We start from the raw sequence: 23,353 nt of genomic DNA on the forward strand, positions 1-23,353 counted from the left end.
TTATTGCTCTGACAGGCTCTCCAGCTCTTCAATCTCTCTGGAGACATCTAGAAAGCCATAATACAGGATGTTGGTCATTTTACATGAACATTTCATAGCGCTCGTGATGATTGAGACGAGGCCGTCATTGGGAATAATCAATCAGTATTTCTTTACTTGTTTCTGTGGTGTAATATGACATTCTCCTTTACCCATCAGTGTGATTTTGCTGCTTTGGGACAGTGCGAGTTTTATTGACATCTTTAGCTTTGATTCAAGTTCATTCTTTATGTAGCGCTTCACAAAGAACAAGAGAAGTTTCAGTTTTGTCATTGTACAAATTAATACATGTTTGTCTTAATGATTGTGAGATTAATACCTTTAACTTTTTGAACTTTTTAAGCACTTTATTTTTTGCCTTGTTGAACATGTCTTGTTTTTTCTCATCGACTGTGGTTATTATCAGTTCTTGCATTTTCTTCACTGATCCGGGTCCTGTTATCACTGCAGCTTCTAAAATAAGCAACACTCGGTGTTCATTCATTGTCTTTCTCATGGAGACACATCAGAACAAAGAAATGTGTTTACAATAAAACTGGAGAACATAGTTGTGAAAATAGTGAATATGACAGCAAGTAAAAGCTACTGGTCTGAATTAATCATCTGAAACAAATACTGTTGATGAAATTCAACTGGCTTTAACTTTCTGTGAACAAAATCCATAGTGCATTTTGTGTCAACTAATTGATTTGAGTTCACAGAATAAGTCCGGTTAGACTTGGCATCCCGTTCAGTAAGTGACAGCTCATATATATATTGACACTTGAGGGTCCGAGAGCGACTCAGAGCAGGGTGGTTAGGATTGGAGGGTGAGTTTTGGAGGCGGAGCAATGAAGAGAGGGGTGGGTTTGTTTGGGTTGATTTCAAATATCAACAATGTCCAACAGCGTAGTTGAAAAAATGGGCTACTCCACAATTGAATAAAGAGCTAGTGTTTAGAATAATTGTTTTTTAAATAAAAAATTGAAATAAATAGTTTAATGATTTAATAAAACTCTAACCCCTGGTTTCACAGACGAGGCTTAAGCCTAGACCCAGATTAAAATGCCTGTTTAAACTGCTTTAACTGAATCTTGCACTGATCTTAAAATATGTCAGTTTCACTCTTTTGTCTCAGGATGGACACCAGAAATGTTTTTTTTCTAAGGCACATTTATAAAAAGCTACTTAAATGTCCTAATTAAACTAAAGTCTACTTGTGGCTAAATCTGAGCCCTGTCTGTGAAACCAGGCCTTAATGTTATCTTAAGTTCGTAGCAAGATGCCATTTCATTCTTAATAGTTTTTTGGATTGACGAGAAGATGGCCTTCTTTTTATCAATAACTTCCCTGTTGAGTGATGCCTTCAGTTTAGTTTCCTTTCAAAAATGAAAAAAAAAAAAACACAAATAAGTCAGAGAAATCATGAAACATCAAGAGTTTTTTATATCAAGGACCCTGCTTACTTTAGTCCTACATTAACATTTTGTTCTGTATATTTCATCACCAACTGGTTTATAAAAAACAGCTGCTTAAGTGTAAAATGGACACAGAGTTTATATATTTTGTTAAAGTAAGTAAAGACAGGCACAGAGGAAAAGTCTCAGATTACAGATAAATGAACTCACCTCTGTTTTGATGAATTTCTGAATGTGATTTAATGTGGGAGATCTGAAATAAGCAGAATCTCTCTGGATGATACTGAACTTGTCAATCTGTTCCTGCACTGACTTCCCTGTTTGTCCACTCACACTGAAGCCAAGAGAAAACAAAATAGAGTTTCATTAAAAAACGAAATAGTTTCATATCTTTTTTTTCCCCTCAGTAGCAATGCATTAGAGAAAGAAAGACAAAAACCAAACAACAAGGGGATGCATAATGAGGGGGAAACGCATTACAAATTATTCAAAATCTAATCAATCACACAAGATATTAATATAATAAGCTTTTATATTTTATATTTTCTGAAGGGAAAATAAACGTATAATATAATGTAAACAGTTCATTACTGGGCTACAATTAAGACATCTTGCTTTGTGAAATGTTCATTTTCCCACTCATCATACAGATTTAAAGGATTGTGTAACTGTAAGGACAACTGTAATAACCGTATAAAATTGGTCATATGAACTCATTTCTGTTTTCTATATACAGAACCTATGCAGCTGTCATGTGACAAATGAACAAAAGACTTGAAGCAGAAGACACAGTGGGGATTCGGTAGGTGAAACTAATCATTTCTTTTTTCTGTAGAGTGAATGTTGCTGTCACGAATGACCCATCACTAGAGGGAAACCCAGTACAAGCCCAATTGTATTTTTGTTCCTGCCTGGACATCATAGGAACAAACATAAGGATGTTTACTTCACAAAACATTTGACGTCAAATTAATCTAGCATTAGCACCCAATCTGTATTTTCCTGGGCAACAGAGTCATTTGCTGGTTTTCAGCTCTAAATGCAATCGGTCCATGTTGGTCATCATTAATTTTGCTCCAATAAAATGTTAACTGTAAACGTAATGTCAACAGCCTCCTCTTAATTATATAAATTTATCTATAACTGATCATGCTGAAGCCTTAACATCCACTGACCAAGCATTGTTCAGTTTAGAATAAAATGAAAATAATCTACAAAGGGGCACTAGAAATGAAATGATGAATCAGCTCTTACGGAAAAATCTGTCTGAAATCTTCTTCAAGACATTCATGCAGGCTTTCGGCCAATGCCTTGTTTAACCCTCTGGCCCTCTTCGTTTAGGTGTCACACTTACCTTCTTTACGGTCAAAAGTGACCGAAGCCTTGGAAAGTAACTTTTTTGTTCCTCAGGAAAACCAATGTAATATATTCTTGTTCTATAATATTTTTTGATTATTATATAAAATTTTGAGGGTATTTTATGATACTATGCAATATTTATACAATTTTTATTAACTATTTTTCCCCATTGAAAATAATAGAATTTTTTTTTTTAACATATTTTTAAATTATTTTTCAATTAAAGCAGTATTCCATGTTAAAATAGAGACAAGGCATTTAAAATAATTTTTTTGAAGGTAGATTAGTGCCATTTGGTGAGAGTAAAAAAAGAAAAACTTATGCAATGCCATGTCGTAACCACTAGATTCCCATAGAGCTCTATATAAAATTCTCTAGTGGTTTTTGGACACAAACACTTATTTTTATTAAGTTTTGGATATGGATTTAAACTTAGACATTCTCAAAGACTACTTTTTGTCAAGGTTTAGATTTTTATTTTATTTTTTATGTTGATTTGAAGCGTCGGTTTTTGCATTAATTTTACTACAGTCAAACCTGAACATAGAGGGCTTTTTGTTACACGTAACATCAAAATTCAATAAAAAATAACAAAAATGAACAGGTGTGTTTTATAACAGCTTAAAAAATCTGTGTTTGATCTGATTTCATCCTCTTATTTGAGTTTTGGCTCAATTTTACCATACTATTACAGCCACACTGGTTCATTTGTATGTGTATAATGGTGTGTTGTGTGTGTGTGTTTGTCTGTGAATGTGTGTAAGTGAGTGGGTGTTTCTATTTTGTACTCTTGGTGTTTTAGAGTGTAACCCCTTTCTTGCAGTTCATTTTTTACTGCTTTGTGGCTGAATTTTTGCTTTTATTTCACACATTTGCATAAACTTGCTCTGTCTTATAGTCGTGCTGGTTCATATATATGTGTGTGTGTTGGGGGGGGGGTGTCTATTTTGCACTCTTGGCATTTCAGAGTGCCCCCCCTTCAGTGCTGCACACTTTGTTTCTGCACAGTGTCTGATTTGTAGTTTGTACCAACAAAAGATTCTCTGAGTTGTTGTATTTTTTCGTATTTCCCATTCATTTCCTATGTCGGTCATTTTTGACCGAAAAGAAGGTAAGTGTGACTATTTTTTTTACGATGCCTTAACATGTCCGAATCATGTCCTTGATTTTTTTGTGTGTTCATATTGGTAATGCTACAAAAGTCACCAAGTGTCATCTCATTCCGACAAAGCTACGATTTTTAACAATTCAAAATATAAAATCTTTCGGTCAGAAATGACCGAAGAAGGCCAGAGGGTTAAGTCTAGGAGTTCATTCCTACTTTTCGAGAAATAGCACCCACCATTCCTGCACAAAGCTCCAAGGGTTTGATGAAATCCCCTTCCTTTATTCTGAGTGACAGCACAAAAAATACCAGTGTTAAAAAGGCAAGAAAATTGTGACTGATTATTTACAACACTTGAATCACACTCACTTGAATCACAGCTTTTGTGGAAGCATCACATAATTTGACTGATTTTTCCACTCCCTTCGAGAGACACTGTTCCAGAACACCATAAATGGTGTCAAACCGACTGCCCAATTCATTTAGTGCCTTCATCAGGCTCTTCTCAAATTTCATGCAGACTTTGTCTTTCATTTTAACCTAAAACATCCATATAACGGCAGTGAATTACAGAATAATGTATTTTGGCAGCATTCTGAAGACATGCATGTGAAATATCAGCGATTCTGACTGATACCGTTTCCTTGTCTGTGGCCGATTGGACACTTTGGATCAAGGACAAAACTCCCTTTGCTTCATTGACATAATCTCTGGTCAGTTCTCTGGTAATGTCCTCATTAAGAATCCTCAGATCATCCTGCAGCTTTGGGATTTCTACAGGTATAAATCATTTCCAAAACACAAGATTTGGATGTGATCGGAGCTTTGACTGGTTCAAAAAGTATTTAACTTTAGATTAATTGAAAATATATTTTTCTCATGAATAATGTGGTAAAATGGTAATAGGGGTACTTTACCTGTTTCATTAGGTTCCAGATTAAATTTGGTGTCAAAGAATGCTTTGGAACTTACAGTAAAAACTTGAAAATCATTGTCAGTTCTGAATATTTTCTGGAAAATAAAAATAAATAAATAAATTAAATCAAATAGTTGTATTAAAGAAACCCACATGTGAGTAGAAATCATTCAAAATACTGATAACAATAAAGAGAATTTGGAAATACAAAAACCTTAATATGGGATTGTTCAAACTTTTCTTTGACCCTCTTCTTGGCATGTTCATTTCTATGAAGTATGCATACTTTTTCCTGATCATGAAGAATAATTGAATACACCAATATATGAGAATAAGTTGTTTAATACAGAAGTATTGTAAAATCTGATTTAGTGGTTTATTATGCATTATACTGTAGAACAGATATTTCGCTCAGTAAATTAATTAAATTGCAGTTACAATGATATGAAAGATCTTACTGACCAGTAAATTTTCTCAGGCAACAATGTATGCTATAACATTTCTAAATTTTCCAAACCTTGTCTCCTGTGAGTTGATCTGTAGTAAGCCTTGCTGATCTAGAAAGATATGTTCAAAAGAAATGTCACAGATTGTTATTTCTGAGATCCTGACCTTTGCATCATAACAAGACTAAAACAGATGTTGTATTAAGAGGTGCTGTTACTAATATCATGCTTATACGTCCCCTTCAATTCATACGTGTAATTGTAACCAAATACCTCACATAGGCTGTTAGATTAATATCATCAGTCTTTGTACAGATGAAGTTAATGCGTTTGCATTCTCCTCCCGGTCCCAGTTCTGTAGTACAGTGTTTTAAAATCCCCCAGGGTTCTTTGTCAGTGATTGCTCGATTGATATCACTTACAATCCAAACAATAGAGCATTCTCTCAGTGTCTGCAAGATTAAAATAGTGATTTAGATGACATGAATGTAGTAGCATAGTAGCGTAGATTGTATTTCTATTATGATTTGAAACGTGTAGTAATATATTTACAGATTTCCACTTGTCATCTCTAATCTTACTGCAGTCTCCAGTTCCAGGAATATCAACCAACACAATGTGTTTCAGGAGTTCATGACAATCTGGAATCTTAATCGTCACACTCTTCACAAGCGGCCAGTACCAGTCACCAGGACTGGACTCACTGTGTTGTATGTAACTTGCAACAACATTGGTGAATTCAGAGACCTGTGGAGAAATTGTTAAAGGGATAGTTCACCCAAAAATGAAAATTTGATGTTTATCTGCTTACCCCCAGGGCATCCAAGATGTAGATGACTTTGTTTTTTCAGTTCGGTTTCTCGCACAAACCGATCGTTTCGTGTCTTAGGACATCAATGTGTCGTCACGAGCCGCAGGTTTTAATTTGGATTAGTCTATGCAAGTTTTATTTACTCTTATAGACGAAGTTCCCATTGACATGCATTAAAAATCATAATTTGTATTCTACTGAAGAAACAAAGTCACCTACATCTTGGATGTGCTGGGGGTAAGCAGATAAACATTAAATTTTCATTTTTGGGTGAACTATCCCTTTAATCTTCACAGCTAAACAAGAATTCAGAATACATTATTATACATGTAATATGGTAATGAAACCTTTGGTGTTAAACATATTAACTCTCATAAAAACTTACATCACTTTTTAAAATTTTCTTACTTGTGGACAAAAAGGTTTCAATCTCAGCAAATCTGTCATCTTTCTTGAGCTCTTCTAAAGTTTTGTTTTCTGCATCATCTCCAAACAGCGCAGTGATCTTTTCTACAGCAATGTCAAACAAGTCATCATCCCTGTCCTCACTTTCATCTGACAAAACTGTGAAAACATCTTCGAGCTCTTTCTCCCACTCCTGCAGAGGTACAATAGAGAAAATAAGGCTTTTTTTCTTTTATTAACATATTAATAAAGAACTCTGACTAAAGGCATGGTAAGATAAACGAGGAAACCTCTTTGGAGAAGAGTTCGATCTCTGCTTTGTAGTTGGAGTTCTCCAGATTGGCTTCCACCCGAGTAACAACAGCTGTACAGGCACCAAAGCAACCAGATGGCAGTAGATCCTTTTCCCCTAAGACTGCATTCAGTAGGGAGCTCTTCCCTTCTCCTGATTTTCCAAAAATCCCAATGGTTGCTTTCTTCCTGCTGACTTTATCCATTTGATTTATCTTTAGGGCCCGAGCACAGATGGTGTGAGGACCCTATTGGAATTGCTCAGCCAATTATTCTTCTTCTCCAAAATGAATCGCATTTTTGAGGGCCTAAACGTTCTCAAAAACTCATGAAACTTTGCACACGCGTCAGAAGTGGTGAAAATTTACATCTGATATGGGTTTCAGAATTAGGTGTGGCAAAATGGCTCGATAGCGCCACCTACAAAATTTAAATTAAGCGCCCTTCGTGCTACGTTTCACGTACAGTTATGAAATTCGGTAGACAGATGTAACAGCCCAATACCTACAAAAAAGCCCTTGGGTGCAAAGTTTGTAAACCCAACAGGTAGTGAGATATTTTGAATTTTCTCTACAAAATTTTGGCAGTTTTTGCCATTTCCACATGTTGTACTTTAACGAACTCCTCCTAGAGCTTTAATCAGATCAACATCATATTTGGTCAGTCTAATCTAAAGGCCTTTGAGACGTTAAATTGCGAAGATCTAGAGTTTTCGCTGAAGGGCGTGTTCGTGGCGGCCTGGCAAAGTTCGATGTTTCGCCATGAAACAGGAAGTTGTTGTAACTCGGGCATGCAATGTCTGATCTGCCCCAAACTTCACATGTTTTATTAGAGTCCTGACCTGAAGACATCTATATGACAATATTCAGTTACAGTCATAGCGCCACCTGGGGGCAACAGGAAATGACATGTTTTACACTGTGATTAACTCCTCATAAAGATTAAACCAGATCAACATCATATATGGCCAGTCTAATCTTAAGGCCTTTGAGATGTTAAATTGCAAAGATCTTGAGTTTTCGTTGAAGGGCGTGTCCGTGGTGACCGACAAAGTCTGATGTTTTGCCATGTAAGGTGAATCACTTTTTTGAGGGCCGAAACATACTCGAAAACTCATGAAACTTTGCAGATGCGTCAGAAGTGGTGAAAATTTACGTCTGATATGGGTTTCAGAATTAAGTGTGGCAAAATGGCTCGATAGCGCCACCTAAAAAATTTCAACGAAGTGCCCCTGACACTACGTTTCACATACAGGTATGAAATTTGGTACACACATCTAACAGCCCAATACCTACAAAAAAGTCTCTTGGAGTGAAATCTGAAAACCAACAGGAAGTCAGATATTTTGAATTTTCTTTGCAAAATTTGTGCAGTTTTTGCCATTTCCAGACGTTGTACTTTAATGAACTCCTCCTAGAGCTTTAATCAGATCAACATCATATTTGGTCAGTCTAATCTAAAGGCCTTTGAGATGTTAAATTGCGAAGATCTAGAGTTTTCACTGAAAGGCGTGTCCGTGGCGGCCTGGCAAAGTTCGATGTTTCGCCATGAAACAGGAAGTTGTTGTAACTCGGGTATGCAATGTCTGATCTGCCCCAAACTTCACATGTTTTATTAGAGTCCTGACCTGAAGACATCTATATGACAATATTCAGTTACAGTCATAGCGCCACCTGGGGGCAACAGGAAATGACATGTTTTACACTGTGATTAACTCCTCCTAGAGATTTAATCAGATCAATGTTATTTTTGGTCAGTCTAATCTAAAGGCCTTTGTGAAGTTAAATTGCGAAGATCTAGAGTTTTCACTGAAGGGCGTGTCCGTGGCGGCATGACAAAGTCTGATGTTTCACCATGAAAAAGGAAGTTGTTGTAACTCAGACAAACAATGTCCGATCTGCCCCAAACTTCACATGTTCGATAAAAGTCCTGGCCTGAAGACATCAACATAGCAATATTCAGTTACGGTCAAAGCGCCATCTGTTGACAGCAGGAAGTGTGGCATTTCGAAATGACTTTGGCATAATTCTCCTGTATTCACTCGCTTACATGCATGATGCCCACTGTTCACTGTTTTCCTAAGGCCAACAGGTGGCGGTGAGCCCGGGTGCGAGGGCCCTTTCATCGCTGCTTGCAGCTTTAATTGAAGTTATGTCTCGAATCATAGAAGCTTCATATGAGTTATCAGTGGCTCTATTGATGGTGTTCTTCACATTCTCCATGATCTTCATAGCTGTGTGCAGTGAAGAAGGTAATGACAGTGGGGAGGGTTTTGAAATAATTTTTTCCTAACTTTATTTTTAACTTTGTTTTATTTATAAAACTTCACTCAGACAACTAATATGTAACAGATGAACGTAATCCAGTTAGCCCCTGCTGATAGGTGCCGTAACTACACCAGTATATAAGCAAATCTCATCTTTCTCCATTGACAGCCATTCAAAAGCAGTCAAGAAACAAATCACAGATATTTTGTTGTACTATTGTAGATGTTTTACAAGTAAATACAAATAGACTTATGTTTTCCTCAGTGTTGCCACTCTGTATGCAAAGGCATGAAGATGAAGATTCCAAAAGTCTTTAATTTAATGCACAGGCAACTCAAACACAAGGTAGATTTCACAAAACTGCAGTTTGAAATCGCTGGTGTTTGTGACATCACAGACTACCTTGTAACCAATCACGCCAATGTGCAGCCGGGCTTTAACACATCATTACTATGCTGTGAAGCAGGAGGGTCTCAAGAGAGTCCAGGTTATCTCAGTATATTTTCCTGTTGCCATGACAAATCAGGTACATTTAACAATATAGCAGGTGAATAATGTACACTCACCTAAAGGATTATTAGGAACACCTGTTCAATTTCTCATTAATGCAATTATCTAATCAACCAATCACATGGCAGTTGCTTCAATGCATTTAGGGGTGTGGTCCTGGTCAAGAAAATCTCCTGAACTCCAAACTGAATGTCAGAATGGGAAAGAAAGGTGATTTAAGCAATTTTGAGCGTGGCATGGTTGTTGGTGCCAGATGGGCCGGTCTGAGTATTTCACAATCTGCTCAGTTACTGGGATTTTCACGCACAACCATTTCTAGGGTTTACAAAGAATGGTGCGAAAAAGGAAAAACATCCAGTATGCGGCAGTCCTGTGGGCGAAAATGCCTTGTTGATGCTAGAGGTCAGAGGAGAATGGGCCGACTGATTCAAGCTGATAGAAGAGCAACTTTGACTGAAATAACCACTCGTTACAACCGAGGTATGCAGCGAAGCATTTGTGAAGCCAAAACACGCACAACCTTGAGGCGGATGGGCTACAACAGCAGAAGACCCCACCGGGTACCACTCATCTCCACTACAAATAGGAAAAAGAGGCTACAATTTGCACGAGCTCACCAAAATTGGACAGTTGAAGACTGGAAAAATGTTGCCTGGTCTGATGAGTCTCGATTTCTGTTGAGACATTCAGATGGTAGAGTCAGAATTTGGCGTAAACAGAATGAGAACATGGATCCATCATGCCTTGTTACCACTGTGCAGGCTGGTGGTGGTGGTGTAATGGTGTGGGGGATGTTTTCTTGGCACACTTTAGGCCCCTTAGTGCCAATTGGGCATCGTTTAAATGCCACGGCCTACCTGAGCATTGTTTCTGACCATGTCCATCCCTTTATGACCACCATGTACCCATCCTCTGATGGCTACTTCCAGCAGGATAATGCACCATGTCACAAAGCTCGAATCATTTCAAATTGGTTTCTTGAACATGACAATGAGTTCACTGTACTAAAATGTCCCCACAGTCACCAGATCTCAACCCAATAGAGCATCTTTGGGATGTGGTGGAACGGGAGCTTCGTGCCCTGGATGTGCATCCCACAAATCTCCATCAACTGCAAGATGCTATCCTATCAATATGGGCCAACATTTCTAAAGAATGCTTTCAGCACCTTGTTGAATCAATGCCATGTAGAATTAAGGCAGTTCTGAAGGCGAAAGGGGGTCAAACACAGTATTAGTATGGTGTTCCTAATAATCCTTTAGGTGAGTGTATATGATGTATATTGCGATGAACAATGTCTTTCTCCACTGACGTTGAAAGTGTTTCTAAGGATACTGATTTTTAGAAGGTAGACAGAGATGGTGAACAGGAACATGGTTTGTGTAACATTATACATAATACATAAACACATTATCATTCTGATACATTGACTTGTAGACGAGCCTATGAGTGAATAGAGGCGGGACTAATTTGCATATTTGCTCTGTAGCTACTTTGTCTAAATTAAATTAAGGTGGACATATTCAGGTTTTACTTGCCTGTTGTCAGCAGTGACTCTATGCTCGAGTCGGATGATTCACTATCACACTTTCTTTTTGTACCTATGAGAAAATTAATTCCACTCATTATATTTCCTCAGTCACTGGCTGTAAAGCAAACGTACAATTATGTTTTTGTTTTTTTTAGAAACTTTCATACCTTGGCTAGCCATTGTGAGATTGATGGTCCTGAAGGGGAAAAAAAAAACATACACAACAACAAAAAAAAAACAACAACACTCAGATCAAGCACATCAGCCCATTACTTTTTTCTGTTATGATTAATGTTGTGTTTTATGAATTAAAATATGATATTGGTAAATCATTGTTTGCTGATGATATTGCTCTTTGGAAAAATGGTAAGAATCTAATATTAATAATAATAATAATAATAATACATTTTATTTGTAATGCGCTTTTCTTAAACCCAAAGCGCTACAGTAATAGAATAAAACAAAAACAACAAAAGCAATACAATTCAGTAGAGAAAGACTACTTTATACTATTATATACTATTAATACTACTATATACTATTATACTATATACTATTAAAAATACTATATACTATTTTATACTACTATATTCTACTATATACTATTAATACAAGAGAAGATGCAAGAAGCAATAAGAAAGATATTCTTATTCTTGGGGTTTTAAATTTTCAGTAGAAAAGACAAAGATGATGGTTTTTACTAGAAAGAAGGTTAATGAAGCAAAGATTTTGATGTATGGGAGACAAATATGATTGCTTTGTTCTAGCAAAGCAAGCTCTAAAACAAGACAGAATAATTGAGGTACCATTTAGTAAAGCAGAAATTAAAGCAATAATACACATTAATATAATGAATGTTTGGCAAAAATAATGGAATGAAGGAAGTAAAGGACGTCATTTATACAAGATAAGAACATAAGTAGGAAAAATGAAATCAATAGGAAGAACTTCAAGAGGGAAAGAATTTAAATGAATTAATTATTACAATTATTATTATTATTATTATTATTTTATATACTAATCTCTGGCCCACACTCCAGTACAGCAGGTGGCGGATATGCACCTTAATTGTTAGTTGCCTCCCGCCAATAAAAATACTGGGTTTGCAGAGTATTGTTTAGTCATATGTTATCCTGTTTTCCTGGTTTCCTTGTTCTGCCTTGCCTGTTTTTTGACCCTGGACTGATTTCTTGTTTTTGATCGTTTGCTGCCTGCCTTGACCATTGCCTGTGTTTTGGATTACTCTCTTGCCTGCCTTCTTGTTACTGTTTGCTGGTGTTTGACCTACTGCCTGTACGACTACGCACTTATGAATAAAGCCTGCATGTGGATTTCCAACTCCGTTGCCCCGCTCCATACATTACACATACACACGCACATGAAAACACACACACACAGACACAAATATATATACACATAAAAATACAGAATATTTCTGAATACACAAACAATATACATAAAGAAATTGCCTGAAAAATCCATGTATTAATGACCTAAAACCTAAAACCATCGCGCTCTGTCAACGGCAGTGATGTCTGACACTCATTGAAGTATATGCGCGAGACATCACTGCCGTTGACAGAGCGCGATCAGACATCACTAAAGGAGTCCTGAACGGAGTTGGACATAGTGGTGTATTAGAGGTAAAAAATTATATAAATACTGTTCGGTTTCTCGCACAAACCGATCGTTTCGTGTCTTAGGACATTAATGTGTCGTCACGAGCCGCAGGGTTTCATTTGGATTTGTCTAAGCAAGGTTTATTCACTCTTATAGATGAAGTTCCCATCAACCGCCATTATTTGAATGACAGAGGGCAGCGGTTGCAGTTAAAAATCATAATTTGTGATCGACTGAAGAAAAAAAGTCACCTACATCTTGGATGCACTGGGGGTAAGCAGATAAACATCAAATTTTCATTTTTGGGTGAACTATCCCTTTAATATAATTTTTCATTTAAGAGTATATTAAGTATTTAACTGATTTTATAAAGCAGGCCAAAAGTATAAAGTCAATAAATATTTACATACAGATTATAAAAGATTTAAAGGATTAGTTGGTTCACTTTTAAATAAACTTTTGCTGATAATTTACTTACCCCCATGTCATCTAAGATGTCCATGTCTTTCTTTCTTTAGTCGAAAAGAAATTAAGGTTTTTGATGAAAACATTCCAGGATTTTTCTCCATATAGTGGACTTCAATGGGCACCAAATGGTTCAAGGTCCAGTGCAGCTTCAAAGGGCTTTAAACGATACCAGATGAGGAATAAGTGTCTTATCTAGCGAAACGATCGGTCATTTAAAAAATAAATAAATAGTTAAAGTTTTATAAGCACAAATGCTGGCCTTGCTCTGTTCTGTGATGCGCGCTTGTGACGTCACGTAATACGCAATTACTTTGAAAAGGTCACGCTTGACGTAGGCGGGAGTACCGTCTCAGTGTTTACAAGTTGAACATGCAAATATTAAGTCAAACGCTGTTTACAAAAAAAGGTAAAACAACAATGTCAGACGATTTTGAACTTCGAGGAGAAGCAGTTTTTCGCCCTGCCCTACCTTTTGAACCGGAATACACAGGAAGAAATTAGGCAGATGGAAGAGACTGCTGCGGCGACACACACCTCTCAAGCATTGGGCAGACGAAGATCTAACGAGACGTGGTGGTGCACATGTGGTAAATGCCAACAGAGGAAGAATCTAGATGCTGCCACGACTGGACCATTTCAAACCTGCCATTAGAATCAGTCGGTGAGTCCCTGTTTCCATCTCACTGCATTACCGGACAAAATGAATTTCCACCATTACTGAGCAACAGCGTTTTAAGGGGGTCGCACACCGGACGCGAAGCTCAGCGCTGCGCCACCCTGTGCTGCAAGATACATTAGTTTTACATTTTTAGTTTAACAGCTTGAATAAAGTCTAAAAATGTATAATAAACATAGCCTTTTCTATCCTTTTGCTTTGTTGTGCCATTTTTCCATGTTAGTTACACTAACCTCAGTGCGAAATATTAAAGCATCGGCATATGTAACGTTTCCCTGTTGACGTAAAACACTCCCATTGTGCAGCTCTTCTATCAGGAGTCGATTCAAAATTGAGCTCGCGTGTCTATAATGTCTGCGGCCGGTGTGCGATACCTGTGAGTTGTCAGAGACGCGCCACCGAGCTTCGAGTGCGGTGTGTGTTTTTGTTCTGATGGAGAAGGGTATGACAGTCTGATGGCACTGACAACACAGTATGGAAGAACCATTAGTTCTTTTACCTTTTTTTGTAAACGGCGTTTGACTTAGTATTTGCACGTTCAACTTGTAACCACTGACTCGGTACTTCCGCCTACGTCAAGCGTGACCTTTTCAATGTAATTGCGTATTACGTGACGTCACGAACGCGCATCGCAGAACAGAGCAAGGCGAGCATTTGTGCTTATAAAACAAACTTTTCTTTTTTTTTTAAATGACCGATCGTTTCGCTAGATAAGACCCTTATTCATCGTCTGGTATTGTTTGAAGCTGCACCGAAACTGTCATTTGGACCTTGAACAGTTTGGTGCCCACTGAAGTCCATTATATGGAGAAAAATCCTGGAATGTTTTCATTAAAAACCTTATTTCTTTACAACTAAAGAAAAAAAGACATGAACATCTTGGATGACATGGGGGTGAATAAATTATCAGCAAAAGTTTATTTAAAAGTGAACTAATCCTTTAAAGATTAATAAAATTCAACATGAATGAAATAAGCTGAAGCTTAACAACAAACTTTTTAAACATGTAAGTCCCCTCCAAGTATTGTAAATATGTGAAATATCAACTTTTATCTGAAGGTGAGTCGATTTCCCACTACAGGTGGTCATTTTGATTTTAAATGCTGCCCGTGAGCTAAACAAAGAATATATGAGCAAAGTCACCAGATCTAAATATTCACAACAAGCACCCTTTCAACATGAAACCAAGAAATGAGACCTAAACTTTCACTGTCTCTCCTCACAGCCTCTCAAATGTTTGTATCCCACAGAATACAAAAACCTTTTTTAAGGTTAACATGCTGCTCTTTATATCAGAAATGGAACATCATTAACATTTACTTTTTAAGTAATTTAGTGGGTGATTTTATCCAATTATCCTGTAAGGATTCTTTATTAGATATATTAGAGACCTGGAACAACTATGAAAAATAATTTTTGCTTCAACATTGTTTCATTATTAAACTTTTTTTTTCTATTATTATTATCTTTTATTTATTTATTAAAAGATACAGTCTTACTTTAATGAGCTCAATGTTTCTGCCTTATATTAATACACTGCTTAAATTAATACATTGTTAGCAAACTGTGTGATTTGTATATGTACATTTCTGAAATTACATAATTTGGACTCGATCACCTCTGATAACAGATCACTCTAAATTGTAATGTTGACATTTCTGTAAAGCAGCCTTGAAATGATATGTATTGTGAAAAGCACTATACAAATAAATGTAAATTGAATTGAACAGTTAACATAAATATGTAACACTAACTAAAACCAAAATGCTATTAACAGTTATGCTTTTAAATTTTAACTAAAGTTAAGATCCATAATAATTTGAGGAAAGGGTTACCTTGTATGTCTCAGGATAATGTCTGTGGAACAGGACACTGATGTCAAATCTGCTATCAAGTTGAGCGCCAATGAGAGATGTGATATTAGATCAGCCTGTACACAGACTCAGCTTTTGGGTGTGGACTTCTTAAACATAAAGTGAAAGTACATGAAGTTAAAGCCTCATAAGGATTACACATTGTGTTAACAAAGAAACACATGAGTTTGCATATTCTTTGCATTTCTCTTTTGCATCTGTGGCGGGACATGGAAGGATTGAAGATTGACAACTAGCGACTATGCCACCCTGGACTCTTACCAGGGACAACACTAAAGAAATTTCCTTTTCAAGGCAACACAGGTTAGCTCACAGGGAATCAGCAGGAGACGTGGAAAAGCAATTACTAAGCAAAAAAATTAAGGGGAATAAGAAATTAGAAATATAAAAAATTGGCTTAAACAGTTAAACTAAATGCAATCAGGGCGACCTGAGTAATCAGGGACATCTGGATTTCAGGGTGCAGGAGCCGAGGCATGGCAACAGGGAATAAAGGGCACAACAAGGCCTCCACAGCAAAATCACTGCTCCCTTACACCTGTGCATAAACACACACACACACACACACACACACACACACAGTACCACATGACACAGCCACCAGAAATCCACCCCTGCCTTAGGCACTCAGCTCCTGTAACAAACAGAATTAGGTTATACACTAAACCCAGAATGGTCACAATAACACAGGCACAAACTGTCACCCCATAAAGACAATATAAATGAAAAGAAAGATTTCCCCCTCGCACAATAACCCACAAATCAACTTATAGATACTGAAATTAACAATACCAAATAAATTAATAAAGTAGAAAAAAAAATCACTCATTACAATACAAGCAAAATATGAAATAGAGTAGAAATTCACATTAACCAAGATTCACAACCAATCACTAATATAACACAAACGAAAGAAACACCAATAGCACATTAACAAATGTTTACACGATAATACTAGCTGTAAAGAAAAAAAAAGTTAATCCAGCCAACACACACTGTTACGTGTTTGATGTTAAGAATGGGATGTTCTCATAACGTTTAAGCGAGACAACTGTTACCAGGCGTGGTGCAGATCAAAGATGGTACAAACAGGGTAGTATTTCAAAGAACTTTACTTTGGCGTTATTGAGGAGTGTTACAAAGGGTTTAGAAAATGAAAAAAAAATAAAAATAAAACATTAAACAAAAGAAACAGGAGTGTCACACAAATAAAAGAAATACACAAAACAAACCAATCCTTACAACTAACCTCTAAACTAACTAACAAAAGAAAATATAAAAATAAAACCGGAATCTTCAGCGTATACGACGCCCAAACTAAACTACTATAATCTACAAACAAAAATACAAGGGTGGTGCGACACTCACAAACCTAGGCTAACATAATACAAACTAACCTAGTCAAACAACAAGCAGAGAGCTCATATCTACAGGCTATGTTCTCGAGTCATGTCAAAAGGCATATTTAATTAGATTGATTAATTTTAACTTGACATGCACAATGGCAAGACTAAAACTCTAACACCGACATTGTGAGTCTATAAATAGATCAAATCTCACGACACAAAGCATGACTGCACAAAGCGAGATAACCAAAGAAACAAATGGCATTATCACAAAACGTCTGGTTGCATTAGAGCACAAGGTACGCTGGCATGGCGCACACCACACATGGTCAAATCAAGTCCTTAAATACAGCTGGCGCGTCAGCAAATTGGCAGGACATCATGACGTCAGAAATGATGACTGACAGTCGAAGCAGCCAGTAAACACCGACCTAAAAGCAGAGGGAAAATAGGAGGACAGAAGAGCATAAAAGTATACACATAACACACATGGAACGTAACACACACACACAATGAAACTTAAATCACGAACACAAATCAAAAAAATTAAACCACACAACGCAAAACAGTAAAGTAACACAACACGAGCAAAACAATGTAATGCAAAACAAAAGCAAAGCAAAAGCAGCAACAGAGAGTGTTTAAAACCTGTCCACTCACAGACACTCCTTCTCCCCACAGCTGCCACTTCATGGTTACAGGCTGGGACTCTCTACCTGCTCTACTGTTTGCACTTAACAGCAGCAGCACTACATGATGTCCCTGGCAACAACATTAGAGACAGCACACAAAATTGACAACAGTACAAAAGTTCCTGCATTGAGTGGCACCAACTAAAGCCGAGTTCAGACTGCACATTTTTCAAAGTAGTCGGGTCACTGTTCTTTTCACACTGCATGACTATTTTGGCCACCATTCAGTCGCTGCTGTGTTCATACTGCACGATGGATCGGCGACAGAAGGTTTCACACTGCATGACTTTACAATAGGAAGAATCGCTGACAACTCTGGCATGCAAACTACGTTTCACAACCAAACACACGTGAGACATGACAAGGAAACAACGCGATATCACGCGTACAAGACCGGAGTTCTCACGTGAGACTGGGATTATTATTAAAAATGGTAGAACGCAAGAAGCTTGCTATACAAATTGCCTGTGCGCTGATTTGCAGCGAAAACAAGAAAAAGAAAAGAAAAGAAGAATATGGAGGAGAAAATGGTTGGGGAGACGCTGATATTGTGGTCTAAAACTCCTCCCCAAACTCCCCGCTGCTCTGTATCTTGCTCTCTCATTGGCTGTCGGTCATCGCCGATGTAGTTTTCAGTCAGAACACTTTTCACACAGCAGGATTTTGAATCGCCGACAGGTCCAGATATTTAGCATGCCAAATATCTCACGGGCGTCGGCGACTCGTCTGCGATTCTCTCAGATCAGGTCTTTGCTCATTCACACTGCGTGATTGTCACTCGCGTGAACGAGCACCGATTTGCCTGTGATTTCGGGCATTTGTCGGCGATTTCTCAAAACCTGTCGGCGAGCCAAAATCAGGGCTAAAATCGTGCAGTCTGAACTCAGCTTAAGGCAGCCCAGCAGCACCTCCTCCAAATTCAGAGAAGTCTGTCACACCAGGAGACAGAGCTCTGTCTACAGACATGAGGAGGGGACTTGACATGGAACCTGCCAGCCTTGCTCATCCTCTGCAGGGGGATGGATCTTGAATCTTGTTGATGATGATGAATTCTGTCTCAGCATTCTCATGGAGTGATCTAAAATCAGAATCACAGATTTAGAATTACAAATAGATGAATTTGCTTTGAATTTGAATTTGCTTTGGTGTTGTGAGGCAGGCTGATTACCTAAGAAAGGGTCATGTCCTTAATGTGGACAACTGGTACAGCAGTCCCACACTTTTCCAGCACCTCTCATCTCTTGGCACTGGAGCTTATAGGATTGAGTGTGCAAACAGGAAAGGGATGCCAACATGACAAAGGGTGAGGTAGAATTCAAAGAAAATGGATCACATTTGGTGGTCAAATGGTACGACATGAGTGATGTCCATGTCCTTATGACAGTCCACCCAAATGGAACGGCAGCCACAGGAAGGCTTGATTGCATTACTAGGCAAGCAAAGATGAAGCCAGTCTGTGAGCTGGAGTATAACAAAAAGATGTGGGCAGTTGACAAAGCTTACATGATGACTGATAAGGAAGGTAAGGCAGTCAATACTTTTCAGATTTTTTTCAGGGGGTCGTTGAAAATTGCTGTCGCATTGTTTGCTAAGTGAAGACAGTGGAGGAGCAAAAGGTAGTGGTCCTTCGAAAATAAAGACAAAAAATGGCGTCAAGAGCATTTTGATCATCCCCATTAGGAAAACTGACACTGACACTAGAAATATAAAAAAATTACTCTAGAAATATGTTTTAAGAATAATGAAGATTAAGTCTCATTTATGACAGAAAGTGTGAAAGGTTTGTCGAGTGAGAACAACAGAACATGAATTGGACAGTTCTCCTAGCCAGACAATAGACTGCAAATGGGTGTTTACAGGGCAATACAATATTTTATTAGCATTGTTACGTTCCATGTGTGTTATGTGTATACTTTTACGCTCTTCTGTCCTCCTATTTTCCCTCTGCTTTTAGGTCGGTGTTTACTGGCTGCTTCGACTGTCAGTCATCATTTCTGACGTCATGATGTCCTGCCAATTTGCTGACGCGCCAGCTGTATTTAAGGACTTGATTTGACCATGTGTGGTGTGCGCCATGCCGTGCTCTAACGCGGCCAGACGTTTTGTGATAATGCCATTTGTTTCTTTGGTTATCTCGCTTTGTGCAGTCATGCTTTGTGTTGTGAGATTTGATCTATTTATAGACTCACAATGTCGGTGTTAGAGTTTTAGTCTTGCCATTGTGCGTGTCAAGTTAAAATTAATCAATCTAATTAAATATGCCTTTTGACATGACTCGAGAACATAGCCTGTAGATATGAGCTCTCTGCTTGTTGTTTGACTAGGTTAGTTTGTATTATGTTAGCCTAGGTTTGTGAGTGTCGCACCACCCTTGTATTTTTGTTTGTAGATTATAGTAGTTTAGTTTTGGCGTCGTATACGCTGAAGATTTCGGTTTTATTTTTATATTTTCTTTTGTTAGTTAGTTTAGAGGTTAGTTGTAAGGATTGGTTTGTTTTGTTTATTTCTTTTATTTGTGTGACACTCCTGTTTCTTTTGTTTAATGGTTTTTTTTTTTCATTTTCATTTTCTAAACCCTTTGTAACACTCCTCAATAACGCCAAAGTAAAGTTCTTTGAAATACTACCCTGTTTGTACCATCTTTGATCTGCACCACGCCTGGTAACAGAGATCTCGCATAAACGTTATGAGAACATCCCATTCTTAACATCAAACACGTAACAAGCATCTTATTGGTCTTCTCTAAAAACTCAGATCACAATCAGATTTGAAATGAAACATGACCACATTCATGGCTTTAATTTAATTGAGGTTATAAGTTGCTATATCACATTCACATGATCTTTTTAAAATATATTTTTTATGTTTGAGCTTATACATCTCCATATTAATAACAGTCTAAATAATTCTGATAACAGTCTAAATAAAAGTCTTGAACTGTAAACTCTCAAGTGTTAGCTGTGTAGATATATGTTAGTTATGTGTCTGTTCAGAATGACTTATGAGCAGTAACTTTTTTATTTTGGGTATGTCATTTATGTCCCACTTGCCAAAATGCTTGAATGTGGCAGTGTAAGAGTTGTCCAGAACATTTGGCAAGTAGATCTCATTACTTCAAATGTATTATAACAAATTTCAAGTGTAATGAGACTGTAAGTTTTATGTTTGTAGGATATGACTTTTAAACAAATATTTATGGAACTTGGAAGTCTCTATAAAATCAAAAACATTGCTCTCTCACACAGATTAATTTTAAACCTGAAGTCATCACTGTAAAAATAGAGACCCTTCTTCAGCAGTTAAAGCACTTACTGAGAATCAAGATCAGGATGATGGTGTGGATGTCTTCACATTCTGCAACAGAGGGACTACAACTGAAATTGAGCGGAGATTTGCTGCTGCTCTATTGAAATTGGAGTGTTTGACATGCATGTCAAGTGCTGCTATTGATTTTAGTTTTAGGAGAACTTCATTATTTGGTTTCTGCTGCACCAGTCCCCTATATGTACAGATCATGTCCATGAAATATTCTGTCAACAAAATATACAAGTTGATGAATCCATAATTGAAAAAAAATGTAAAAACGGTTTGTTTTGGTTGTCCTGTGCACAAGATAATTGAAAAGGATGGTTCTCTTAGCAGTGATTATCAGCACAAATTGTATTACAAGGAGAATTTCTATGTTGTTGATCCAATGTAATATATACTTGATGCCCGAAAAAAAGCGCAACTTCAAGTATGTCCCTAACCTAAAGTCCTTACAACAGCTGTTAAGTAAACAGGACATTTTTGACAAAGTTTTTGAAAGACATTCAATAGAGCAGGATATTGGAGTGTCACATGAATACGTGTCCCTGAGAGATGACATGGTTCATATTTTAGGAAGAATGATTTTCTTTCTGAGCCAAGAATAGGGTTAGGACTTAATGTGGACAATTTTGAGACATGTAACACTCTGGGCACATCTCGAAGGAGACAAGATTTGTGTCAATTATTGGGTGTTGGCTATCTTGCCTCTCAGGTCTCCTAATATTTTAACATAAATTTATTTGTCAGTTTTGTGCAAGACTGATGACAAGATTTAGGAACCGCTTAACCCTTTCGAGCGTGAGTTTAAAATATTCTAACTGTCCCCCCAGAGTGAGTTTTTTTTAAGGCGACCGTTATTTTAGAACGTTTGCCTTTAATGTTTCCATGGCGACGCGTCTTGCGTGTCACGCGCGCTGAACGCAGCAACAATAACACTGTATGACAGATGGATCGCTATTATTTAGTTTTTCCTTTTTTATTTAAAATATTCGCAAAATTGCTTACCATGTTATCAACTATCTGATATTCCGATCCTCAAATATGTGTAAGTGAGTGTGTTTTGTCGTTTTAATGCCTTTATAAATGATCTTTATCTTGATCTATAATGCGAGATGGGCGCCGCCATCTTAGTTTGCGCTGCTGTTCACAGAGTCCTGTCAGTCGGATTTACAGCAGGTGAATTCATAATTTTCTCCCGAAATATATGCAAGTAAGTGGCTGGTGAACTGGAAGAATAATAGAGTAAACTTTATAGTTACTTAGACCCATTATGTGTGCCTGATATGAATAAATGTCGGCAAATTATATTTGTTATTGCTGCTTCCACTGATGTCGGACATCAGTGTGTATTTTATAAACTCTAAATGTATTGTTTTAATGGTGCTTATGCATATTTAAATGTCTGAAACCTTAAAAGAAACATTATGTGGCTGAAAACACTGCATAGCTGTGATATATGACAAGAGCTGCGCGCGTCCGTCTCGCAGCCAAAGCGCGAAAGCAGAGTTTGAATCTGGCAGTTATGTGACGTCGCTGAACGTTCGAAATCCCATATGTGGTACCGTACGCCCAGGGGCACAGAAATAAAAATCCCATATGTGGGACTGTACCGCTCAAAGGGTTAAACAAGATCTCAAGATCTTAGATGAAGTTGGTGTGTATGTCCCTCTGTTGGGTTCATCTGTAAAGGGCACAGTACAATCTGTAGTGGTAGACAATCTAGGTGCTCACAGCCTTGCTGGTTTTGTTGAGAATTTCTCAGGGGATTATTGCTGCAGGTTTTGTGGGGTTAACTCGGAGCTCAAGCCGAGCCTCGGGTTTGAGCCTCCTTCGAGGACAGCAAGTCAAGTTTGTTTTACCATTAACCATTCAGACTGAATGTGCAAGCGAACTCATGAAATGTGATTTCTCTGTATCCTCCAGATATGACTCAAGGCTAACTGCTTATAACAAGACTCGTCACATTAGATGAATTGAATAAGTCAATTTTGTATTTTCCTTTCAAGTGGAGAGACAAGACCACATGTTATACCTCCAGTAGAAAATCAGTGAATGGAAATGACCATGAAAATTGGAACTTGCTCAGGTTGTTGCCATTTTTGATTGGACATCTAGTGCCGGAAGATGAGCCAGCATGGCTTGTACCTATGGACCTTAAGGACATCACTGAGCTTGTTGCTGCCTCTGTCCATAGTGATGAGTCCATTGCTTATCTGGAAAGCAAAATATCTAAGTACAGGCAAAGATACCGACAGTTGTTCCTTGGCATTAAGCCTCTCCCTAAACACCAT

At 37.6% G+C, this 23,353-nt stretch overlaps 1 pseudogene; it reads right to left on the minus strand.

Annotated features, from left to right (window-relative positions):
• On the minus strand, positions 1-23,353 carry LOC137025310 (nuclear GTPase SLIP-GC-like; annotated as a pseudogene).

Source organism: Chanodichthys erythropterus, chromosome 8 (assembly GCF_024489055.1).
Source record: "Chanodichthys erythropterus isolate Z2021 chromosome 8, ASM2448905v1, whole genome shotgun sequence".
Taxonomy (NCBI): Eukaryota; Metazoa; Chordata; class Actinopteri; order Cypriniformes; family Xenocyprididae; genus Chanodichthys; species Chanodichthys erythropterus.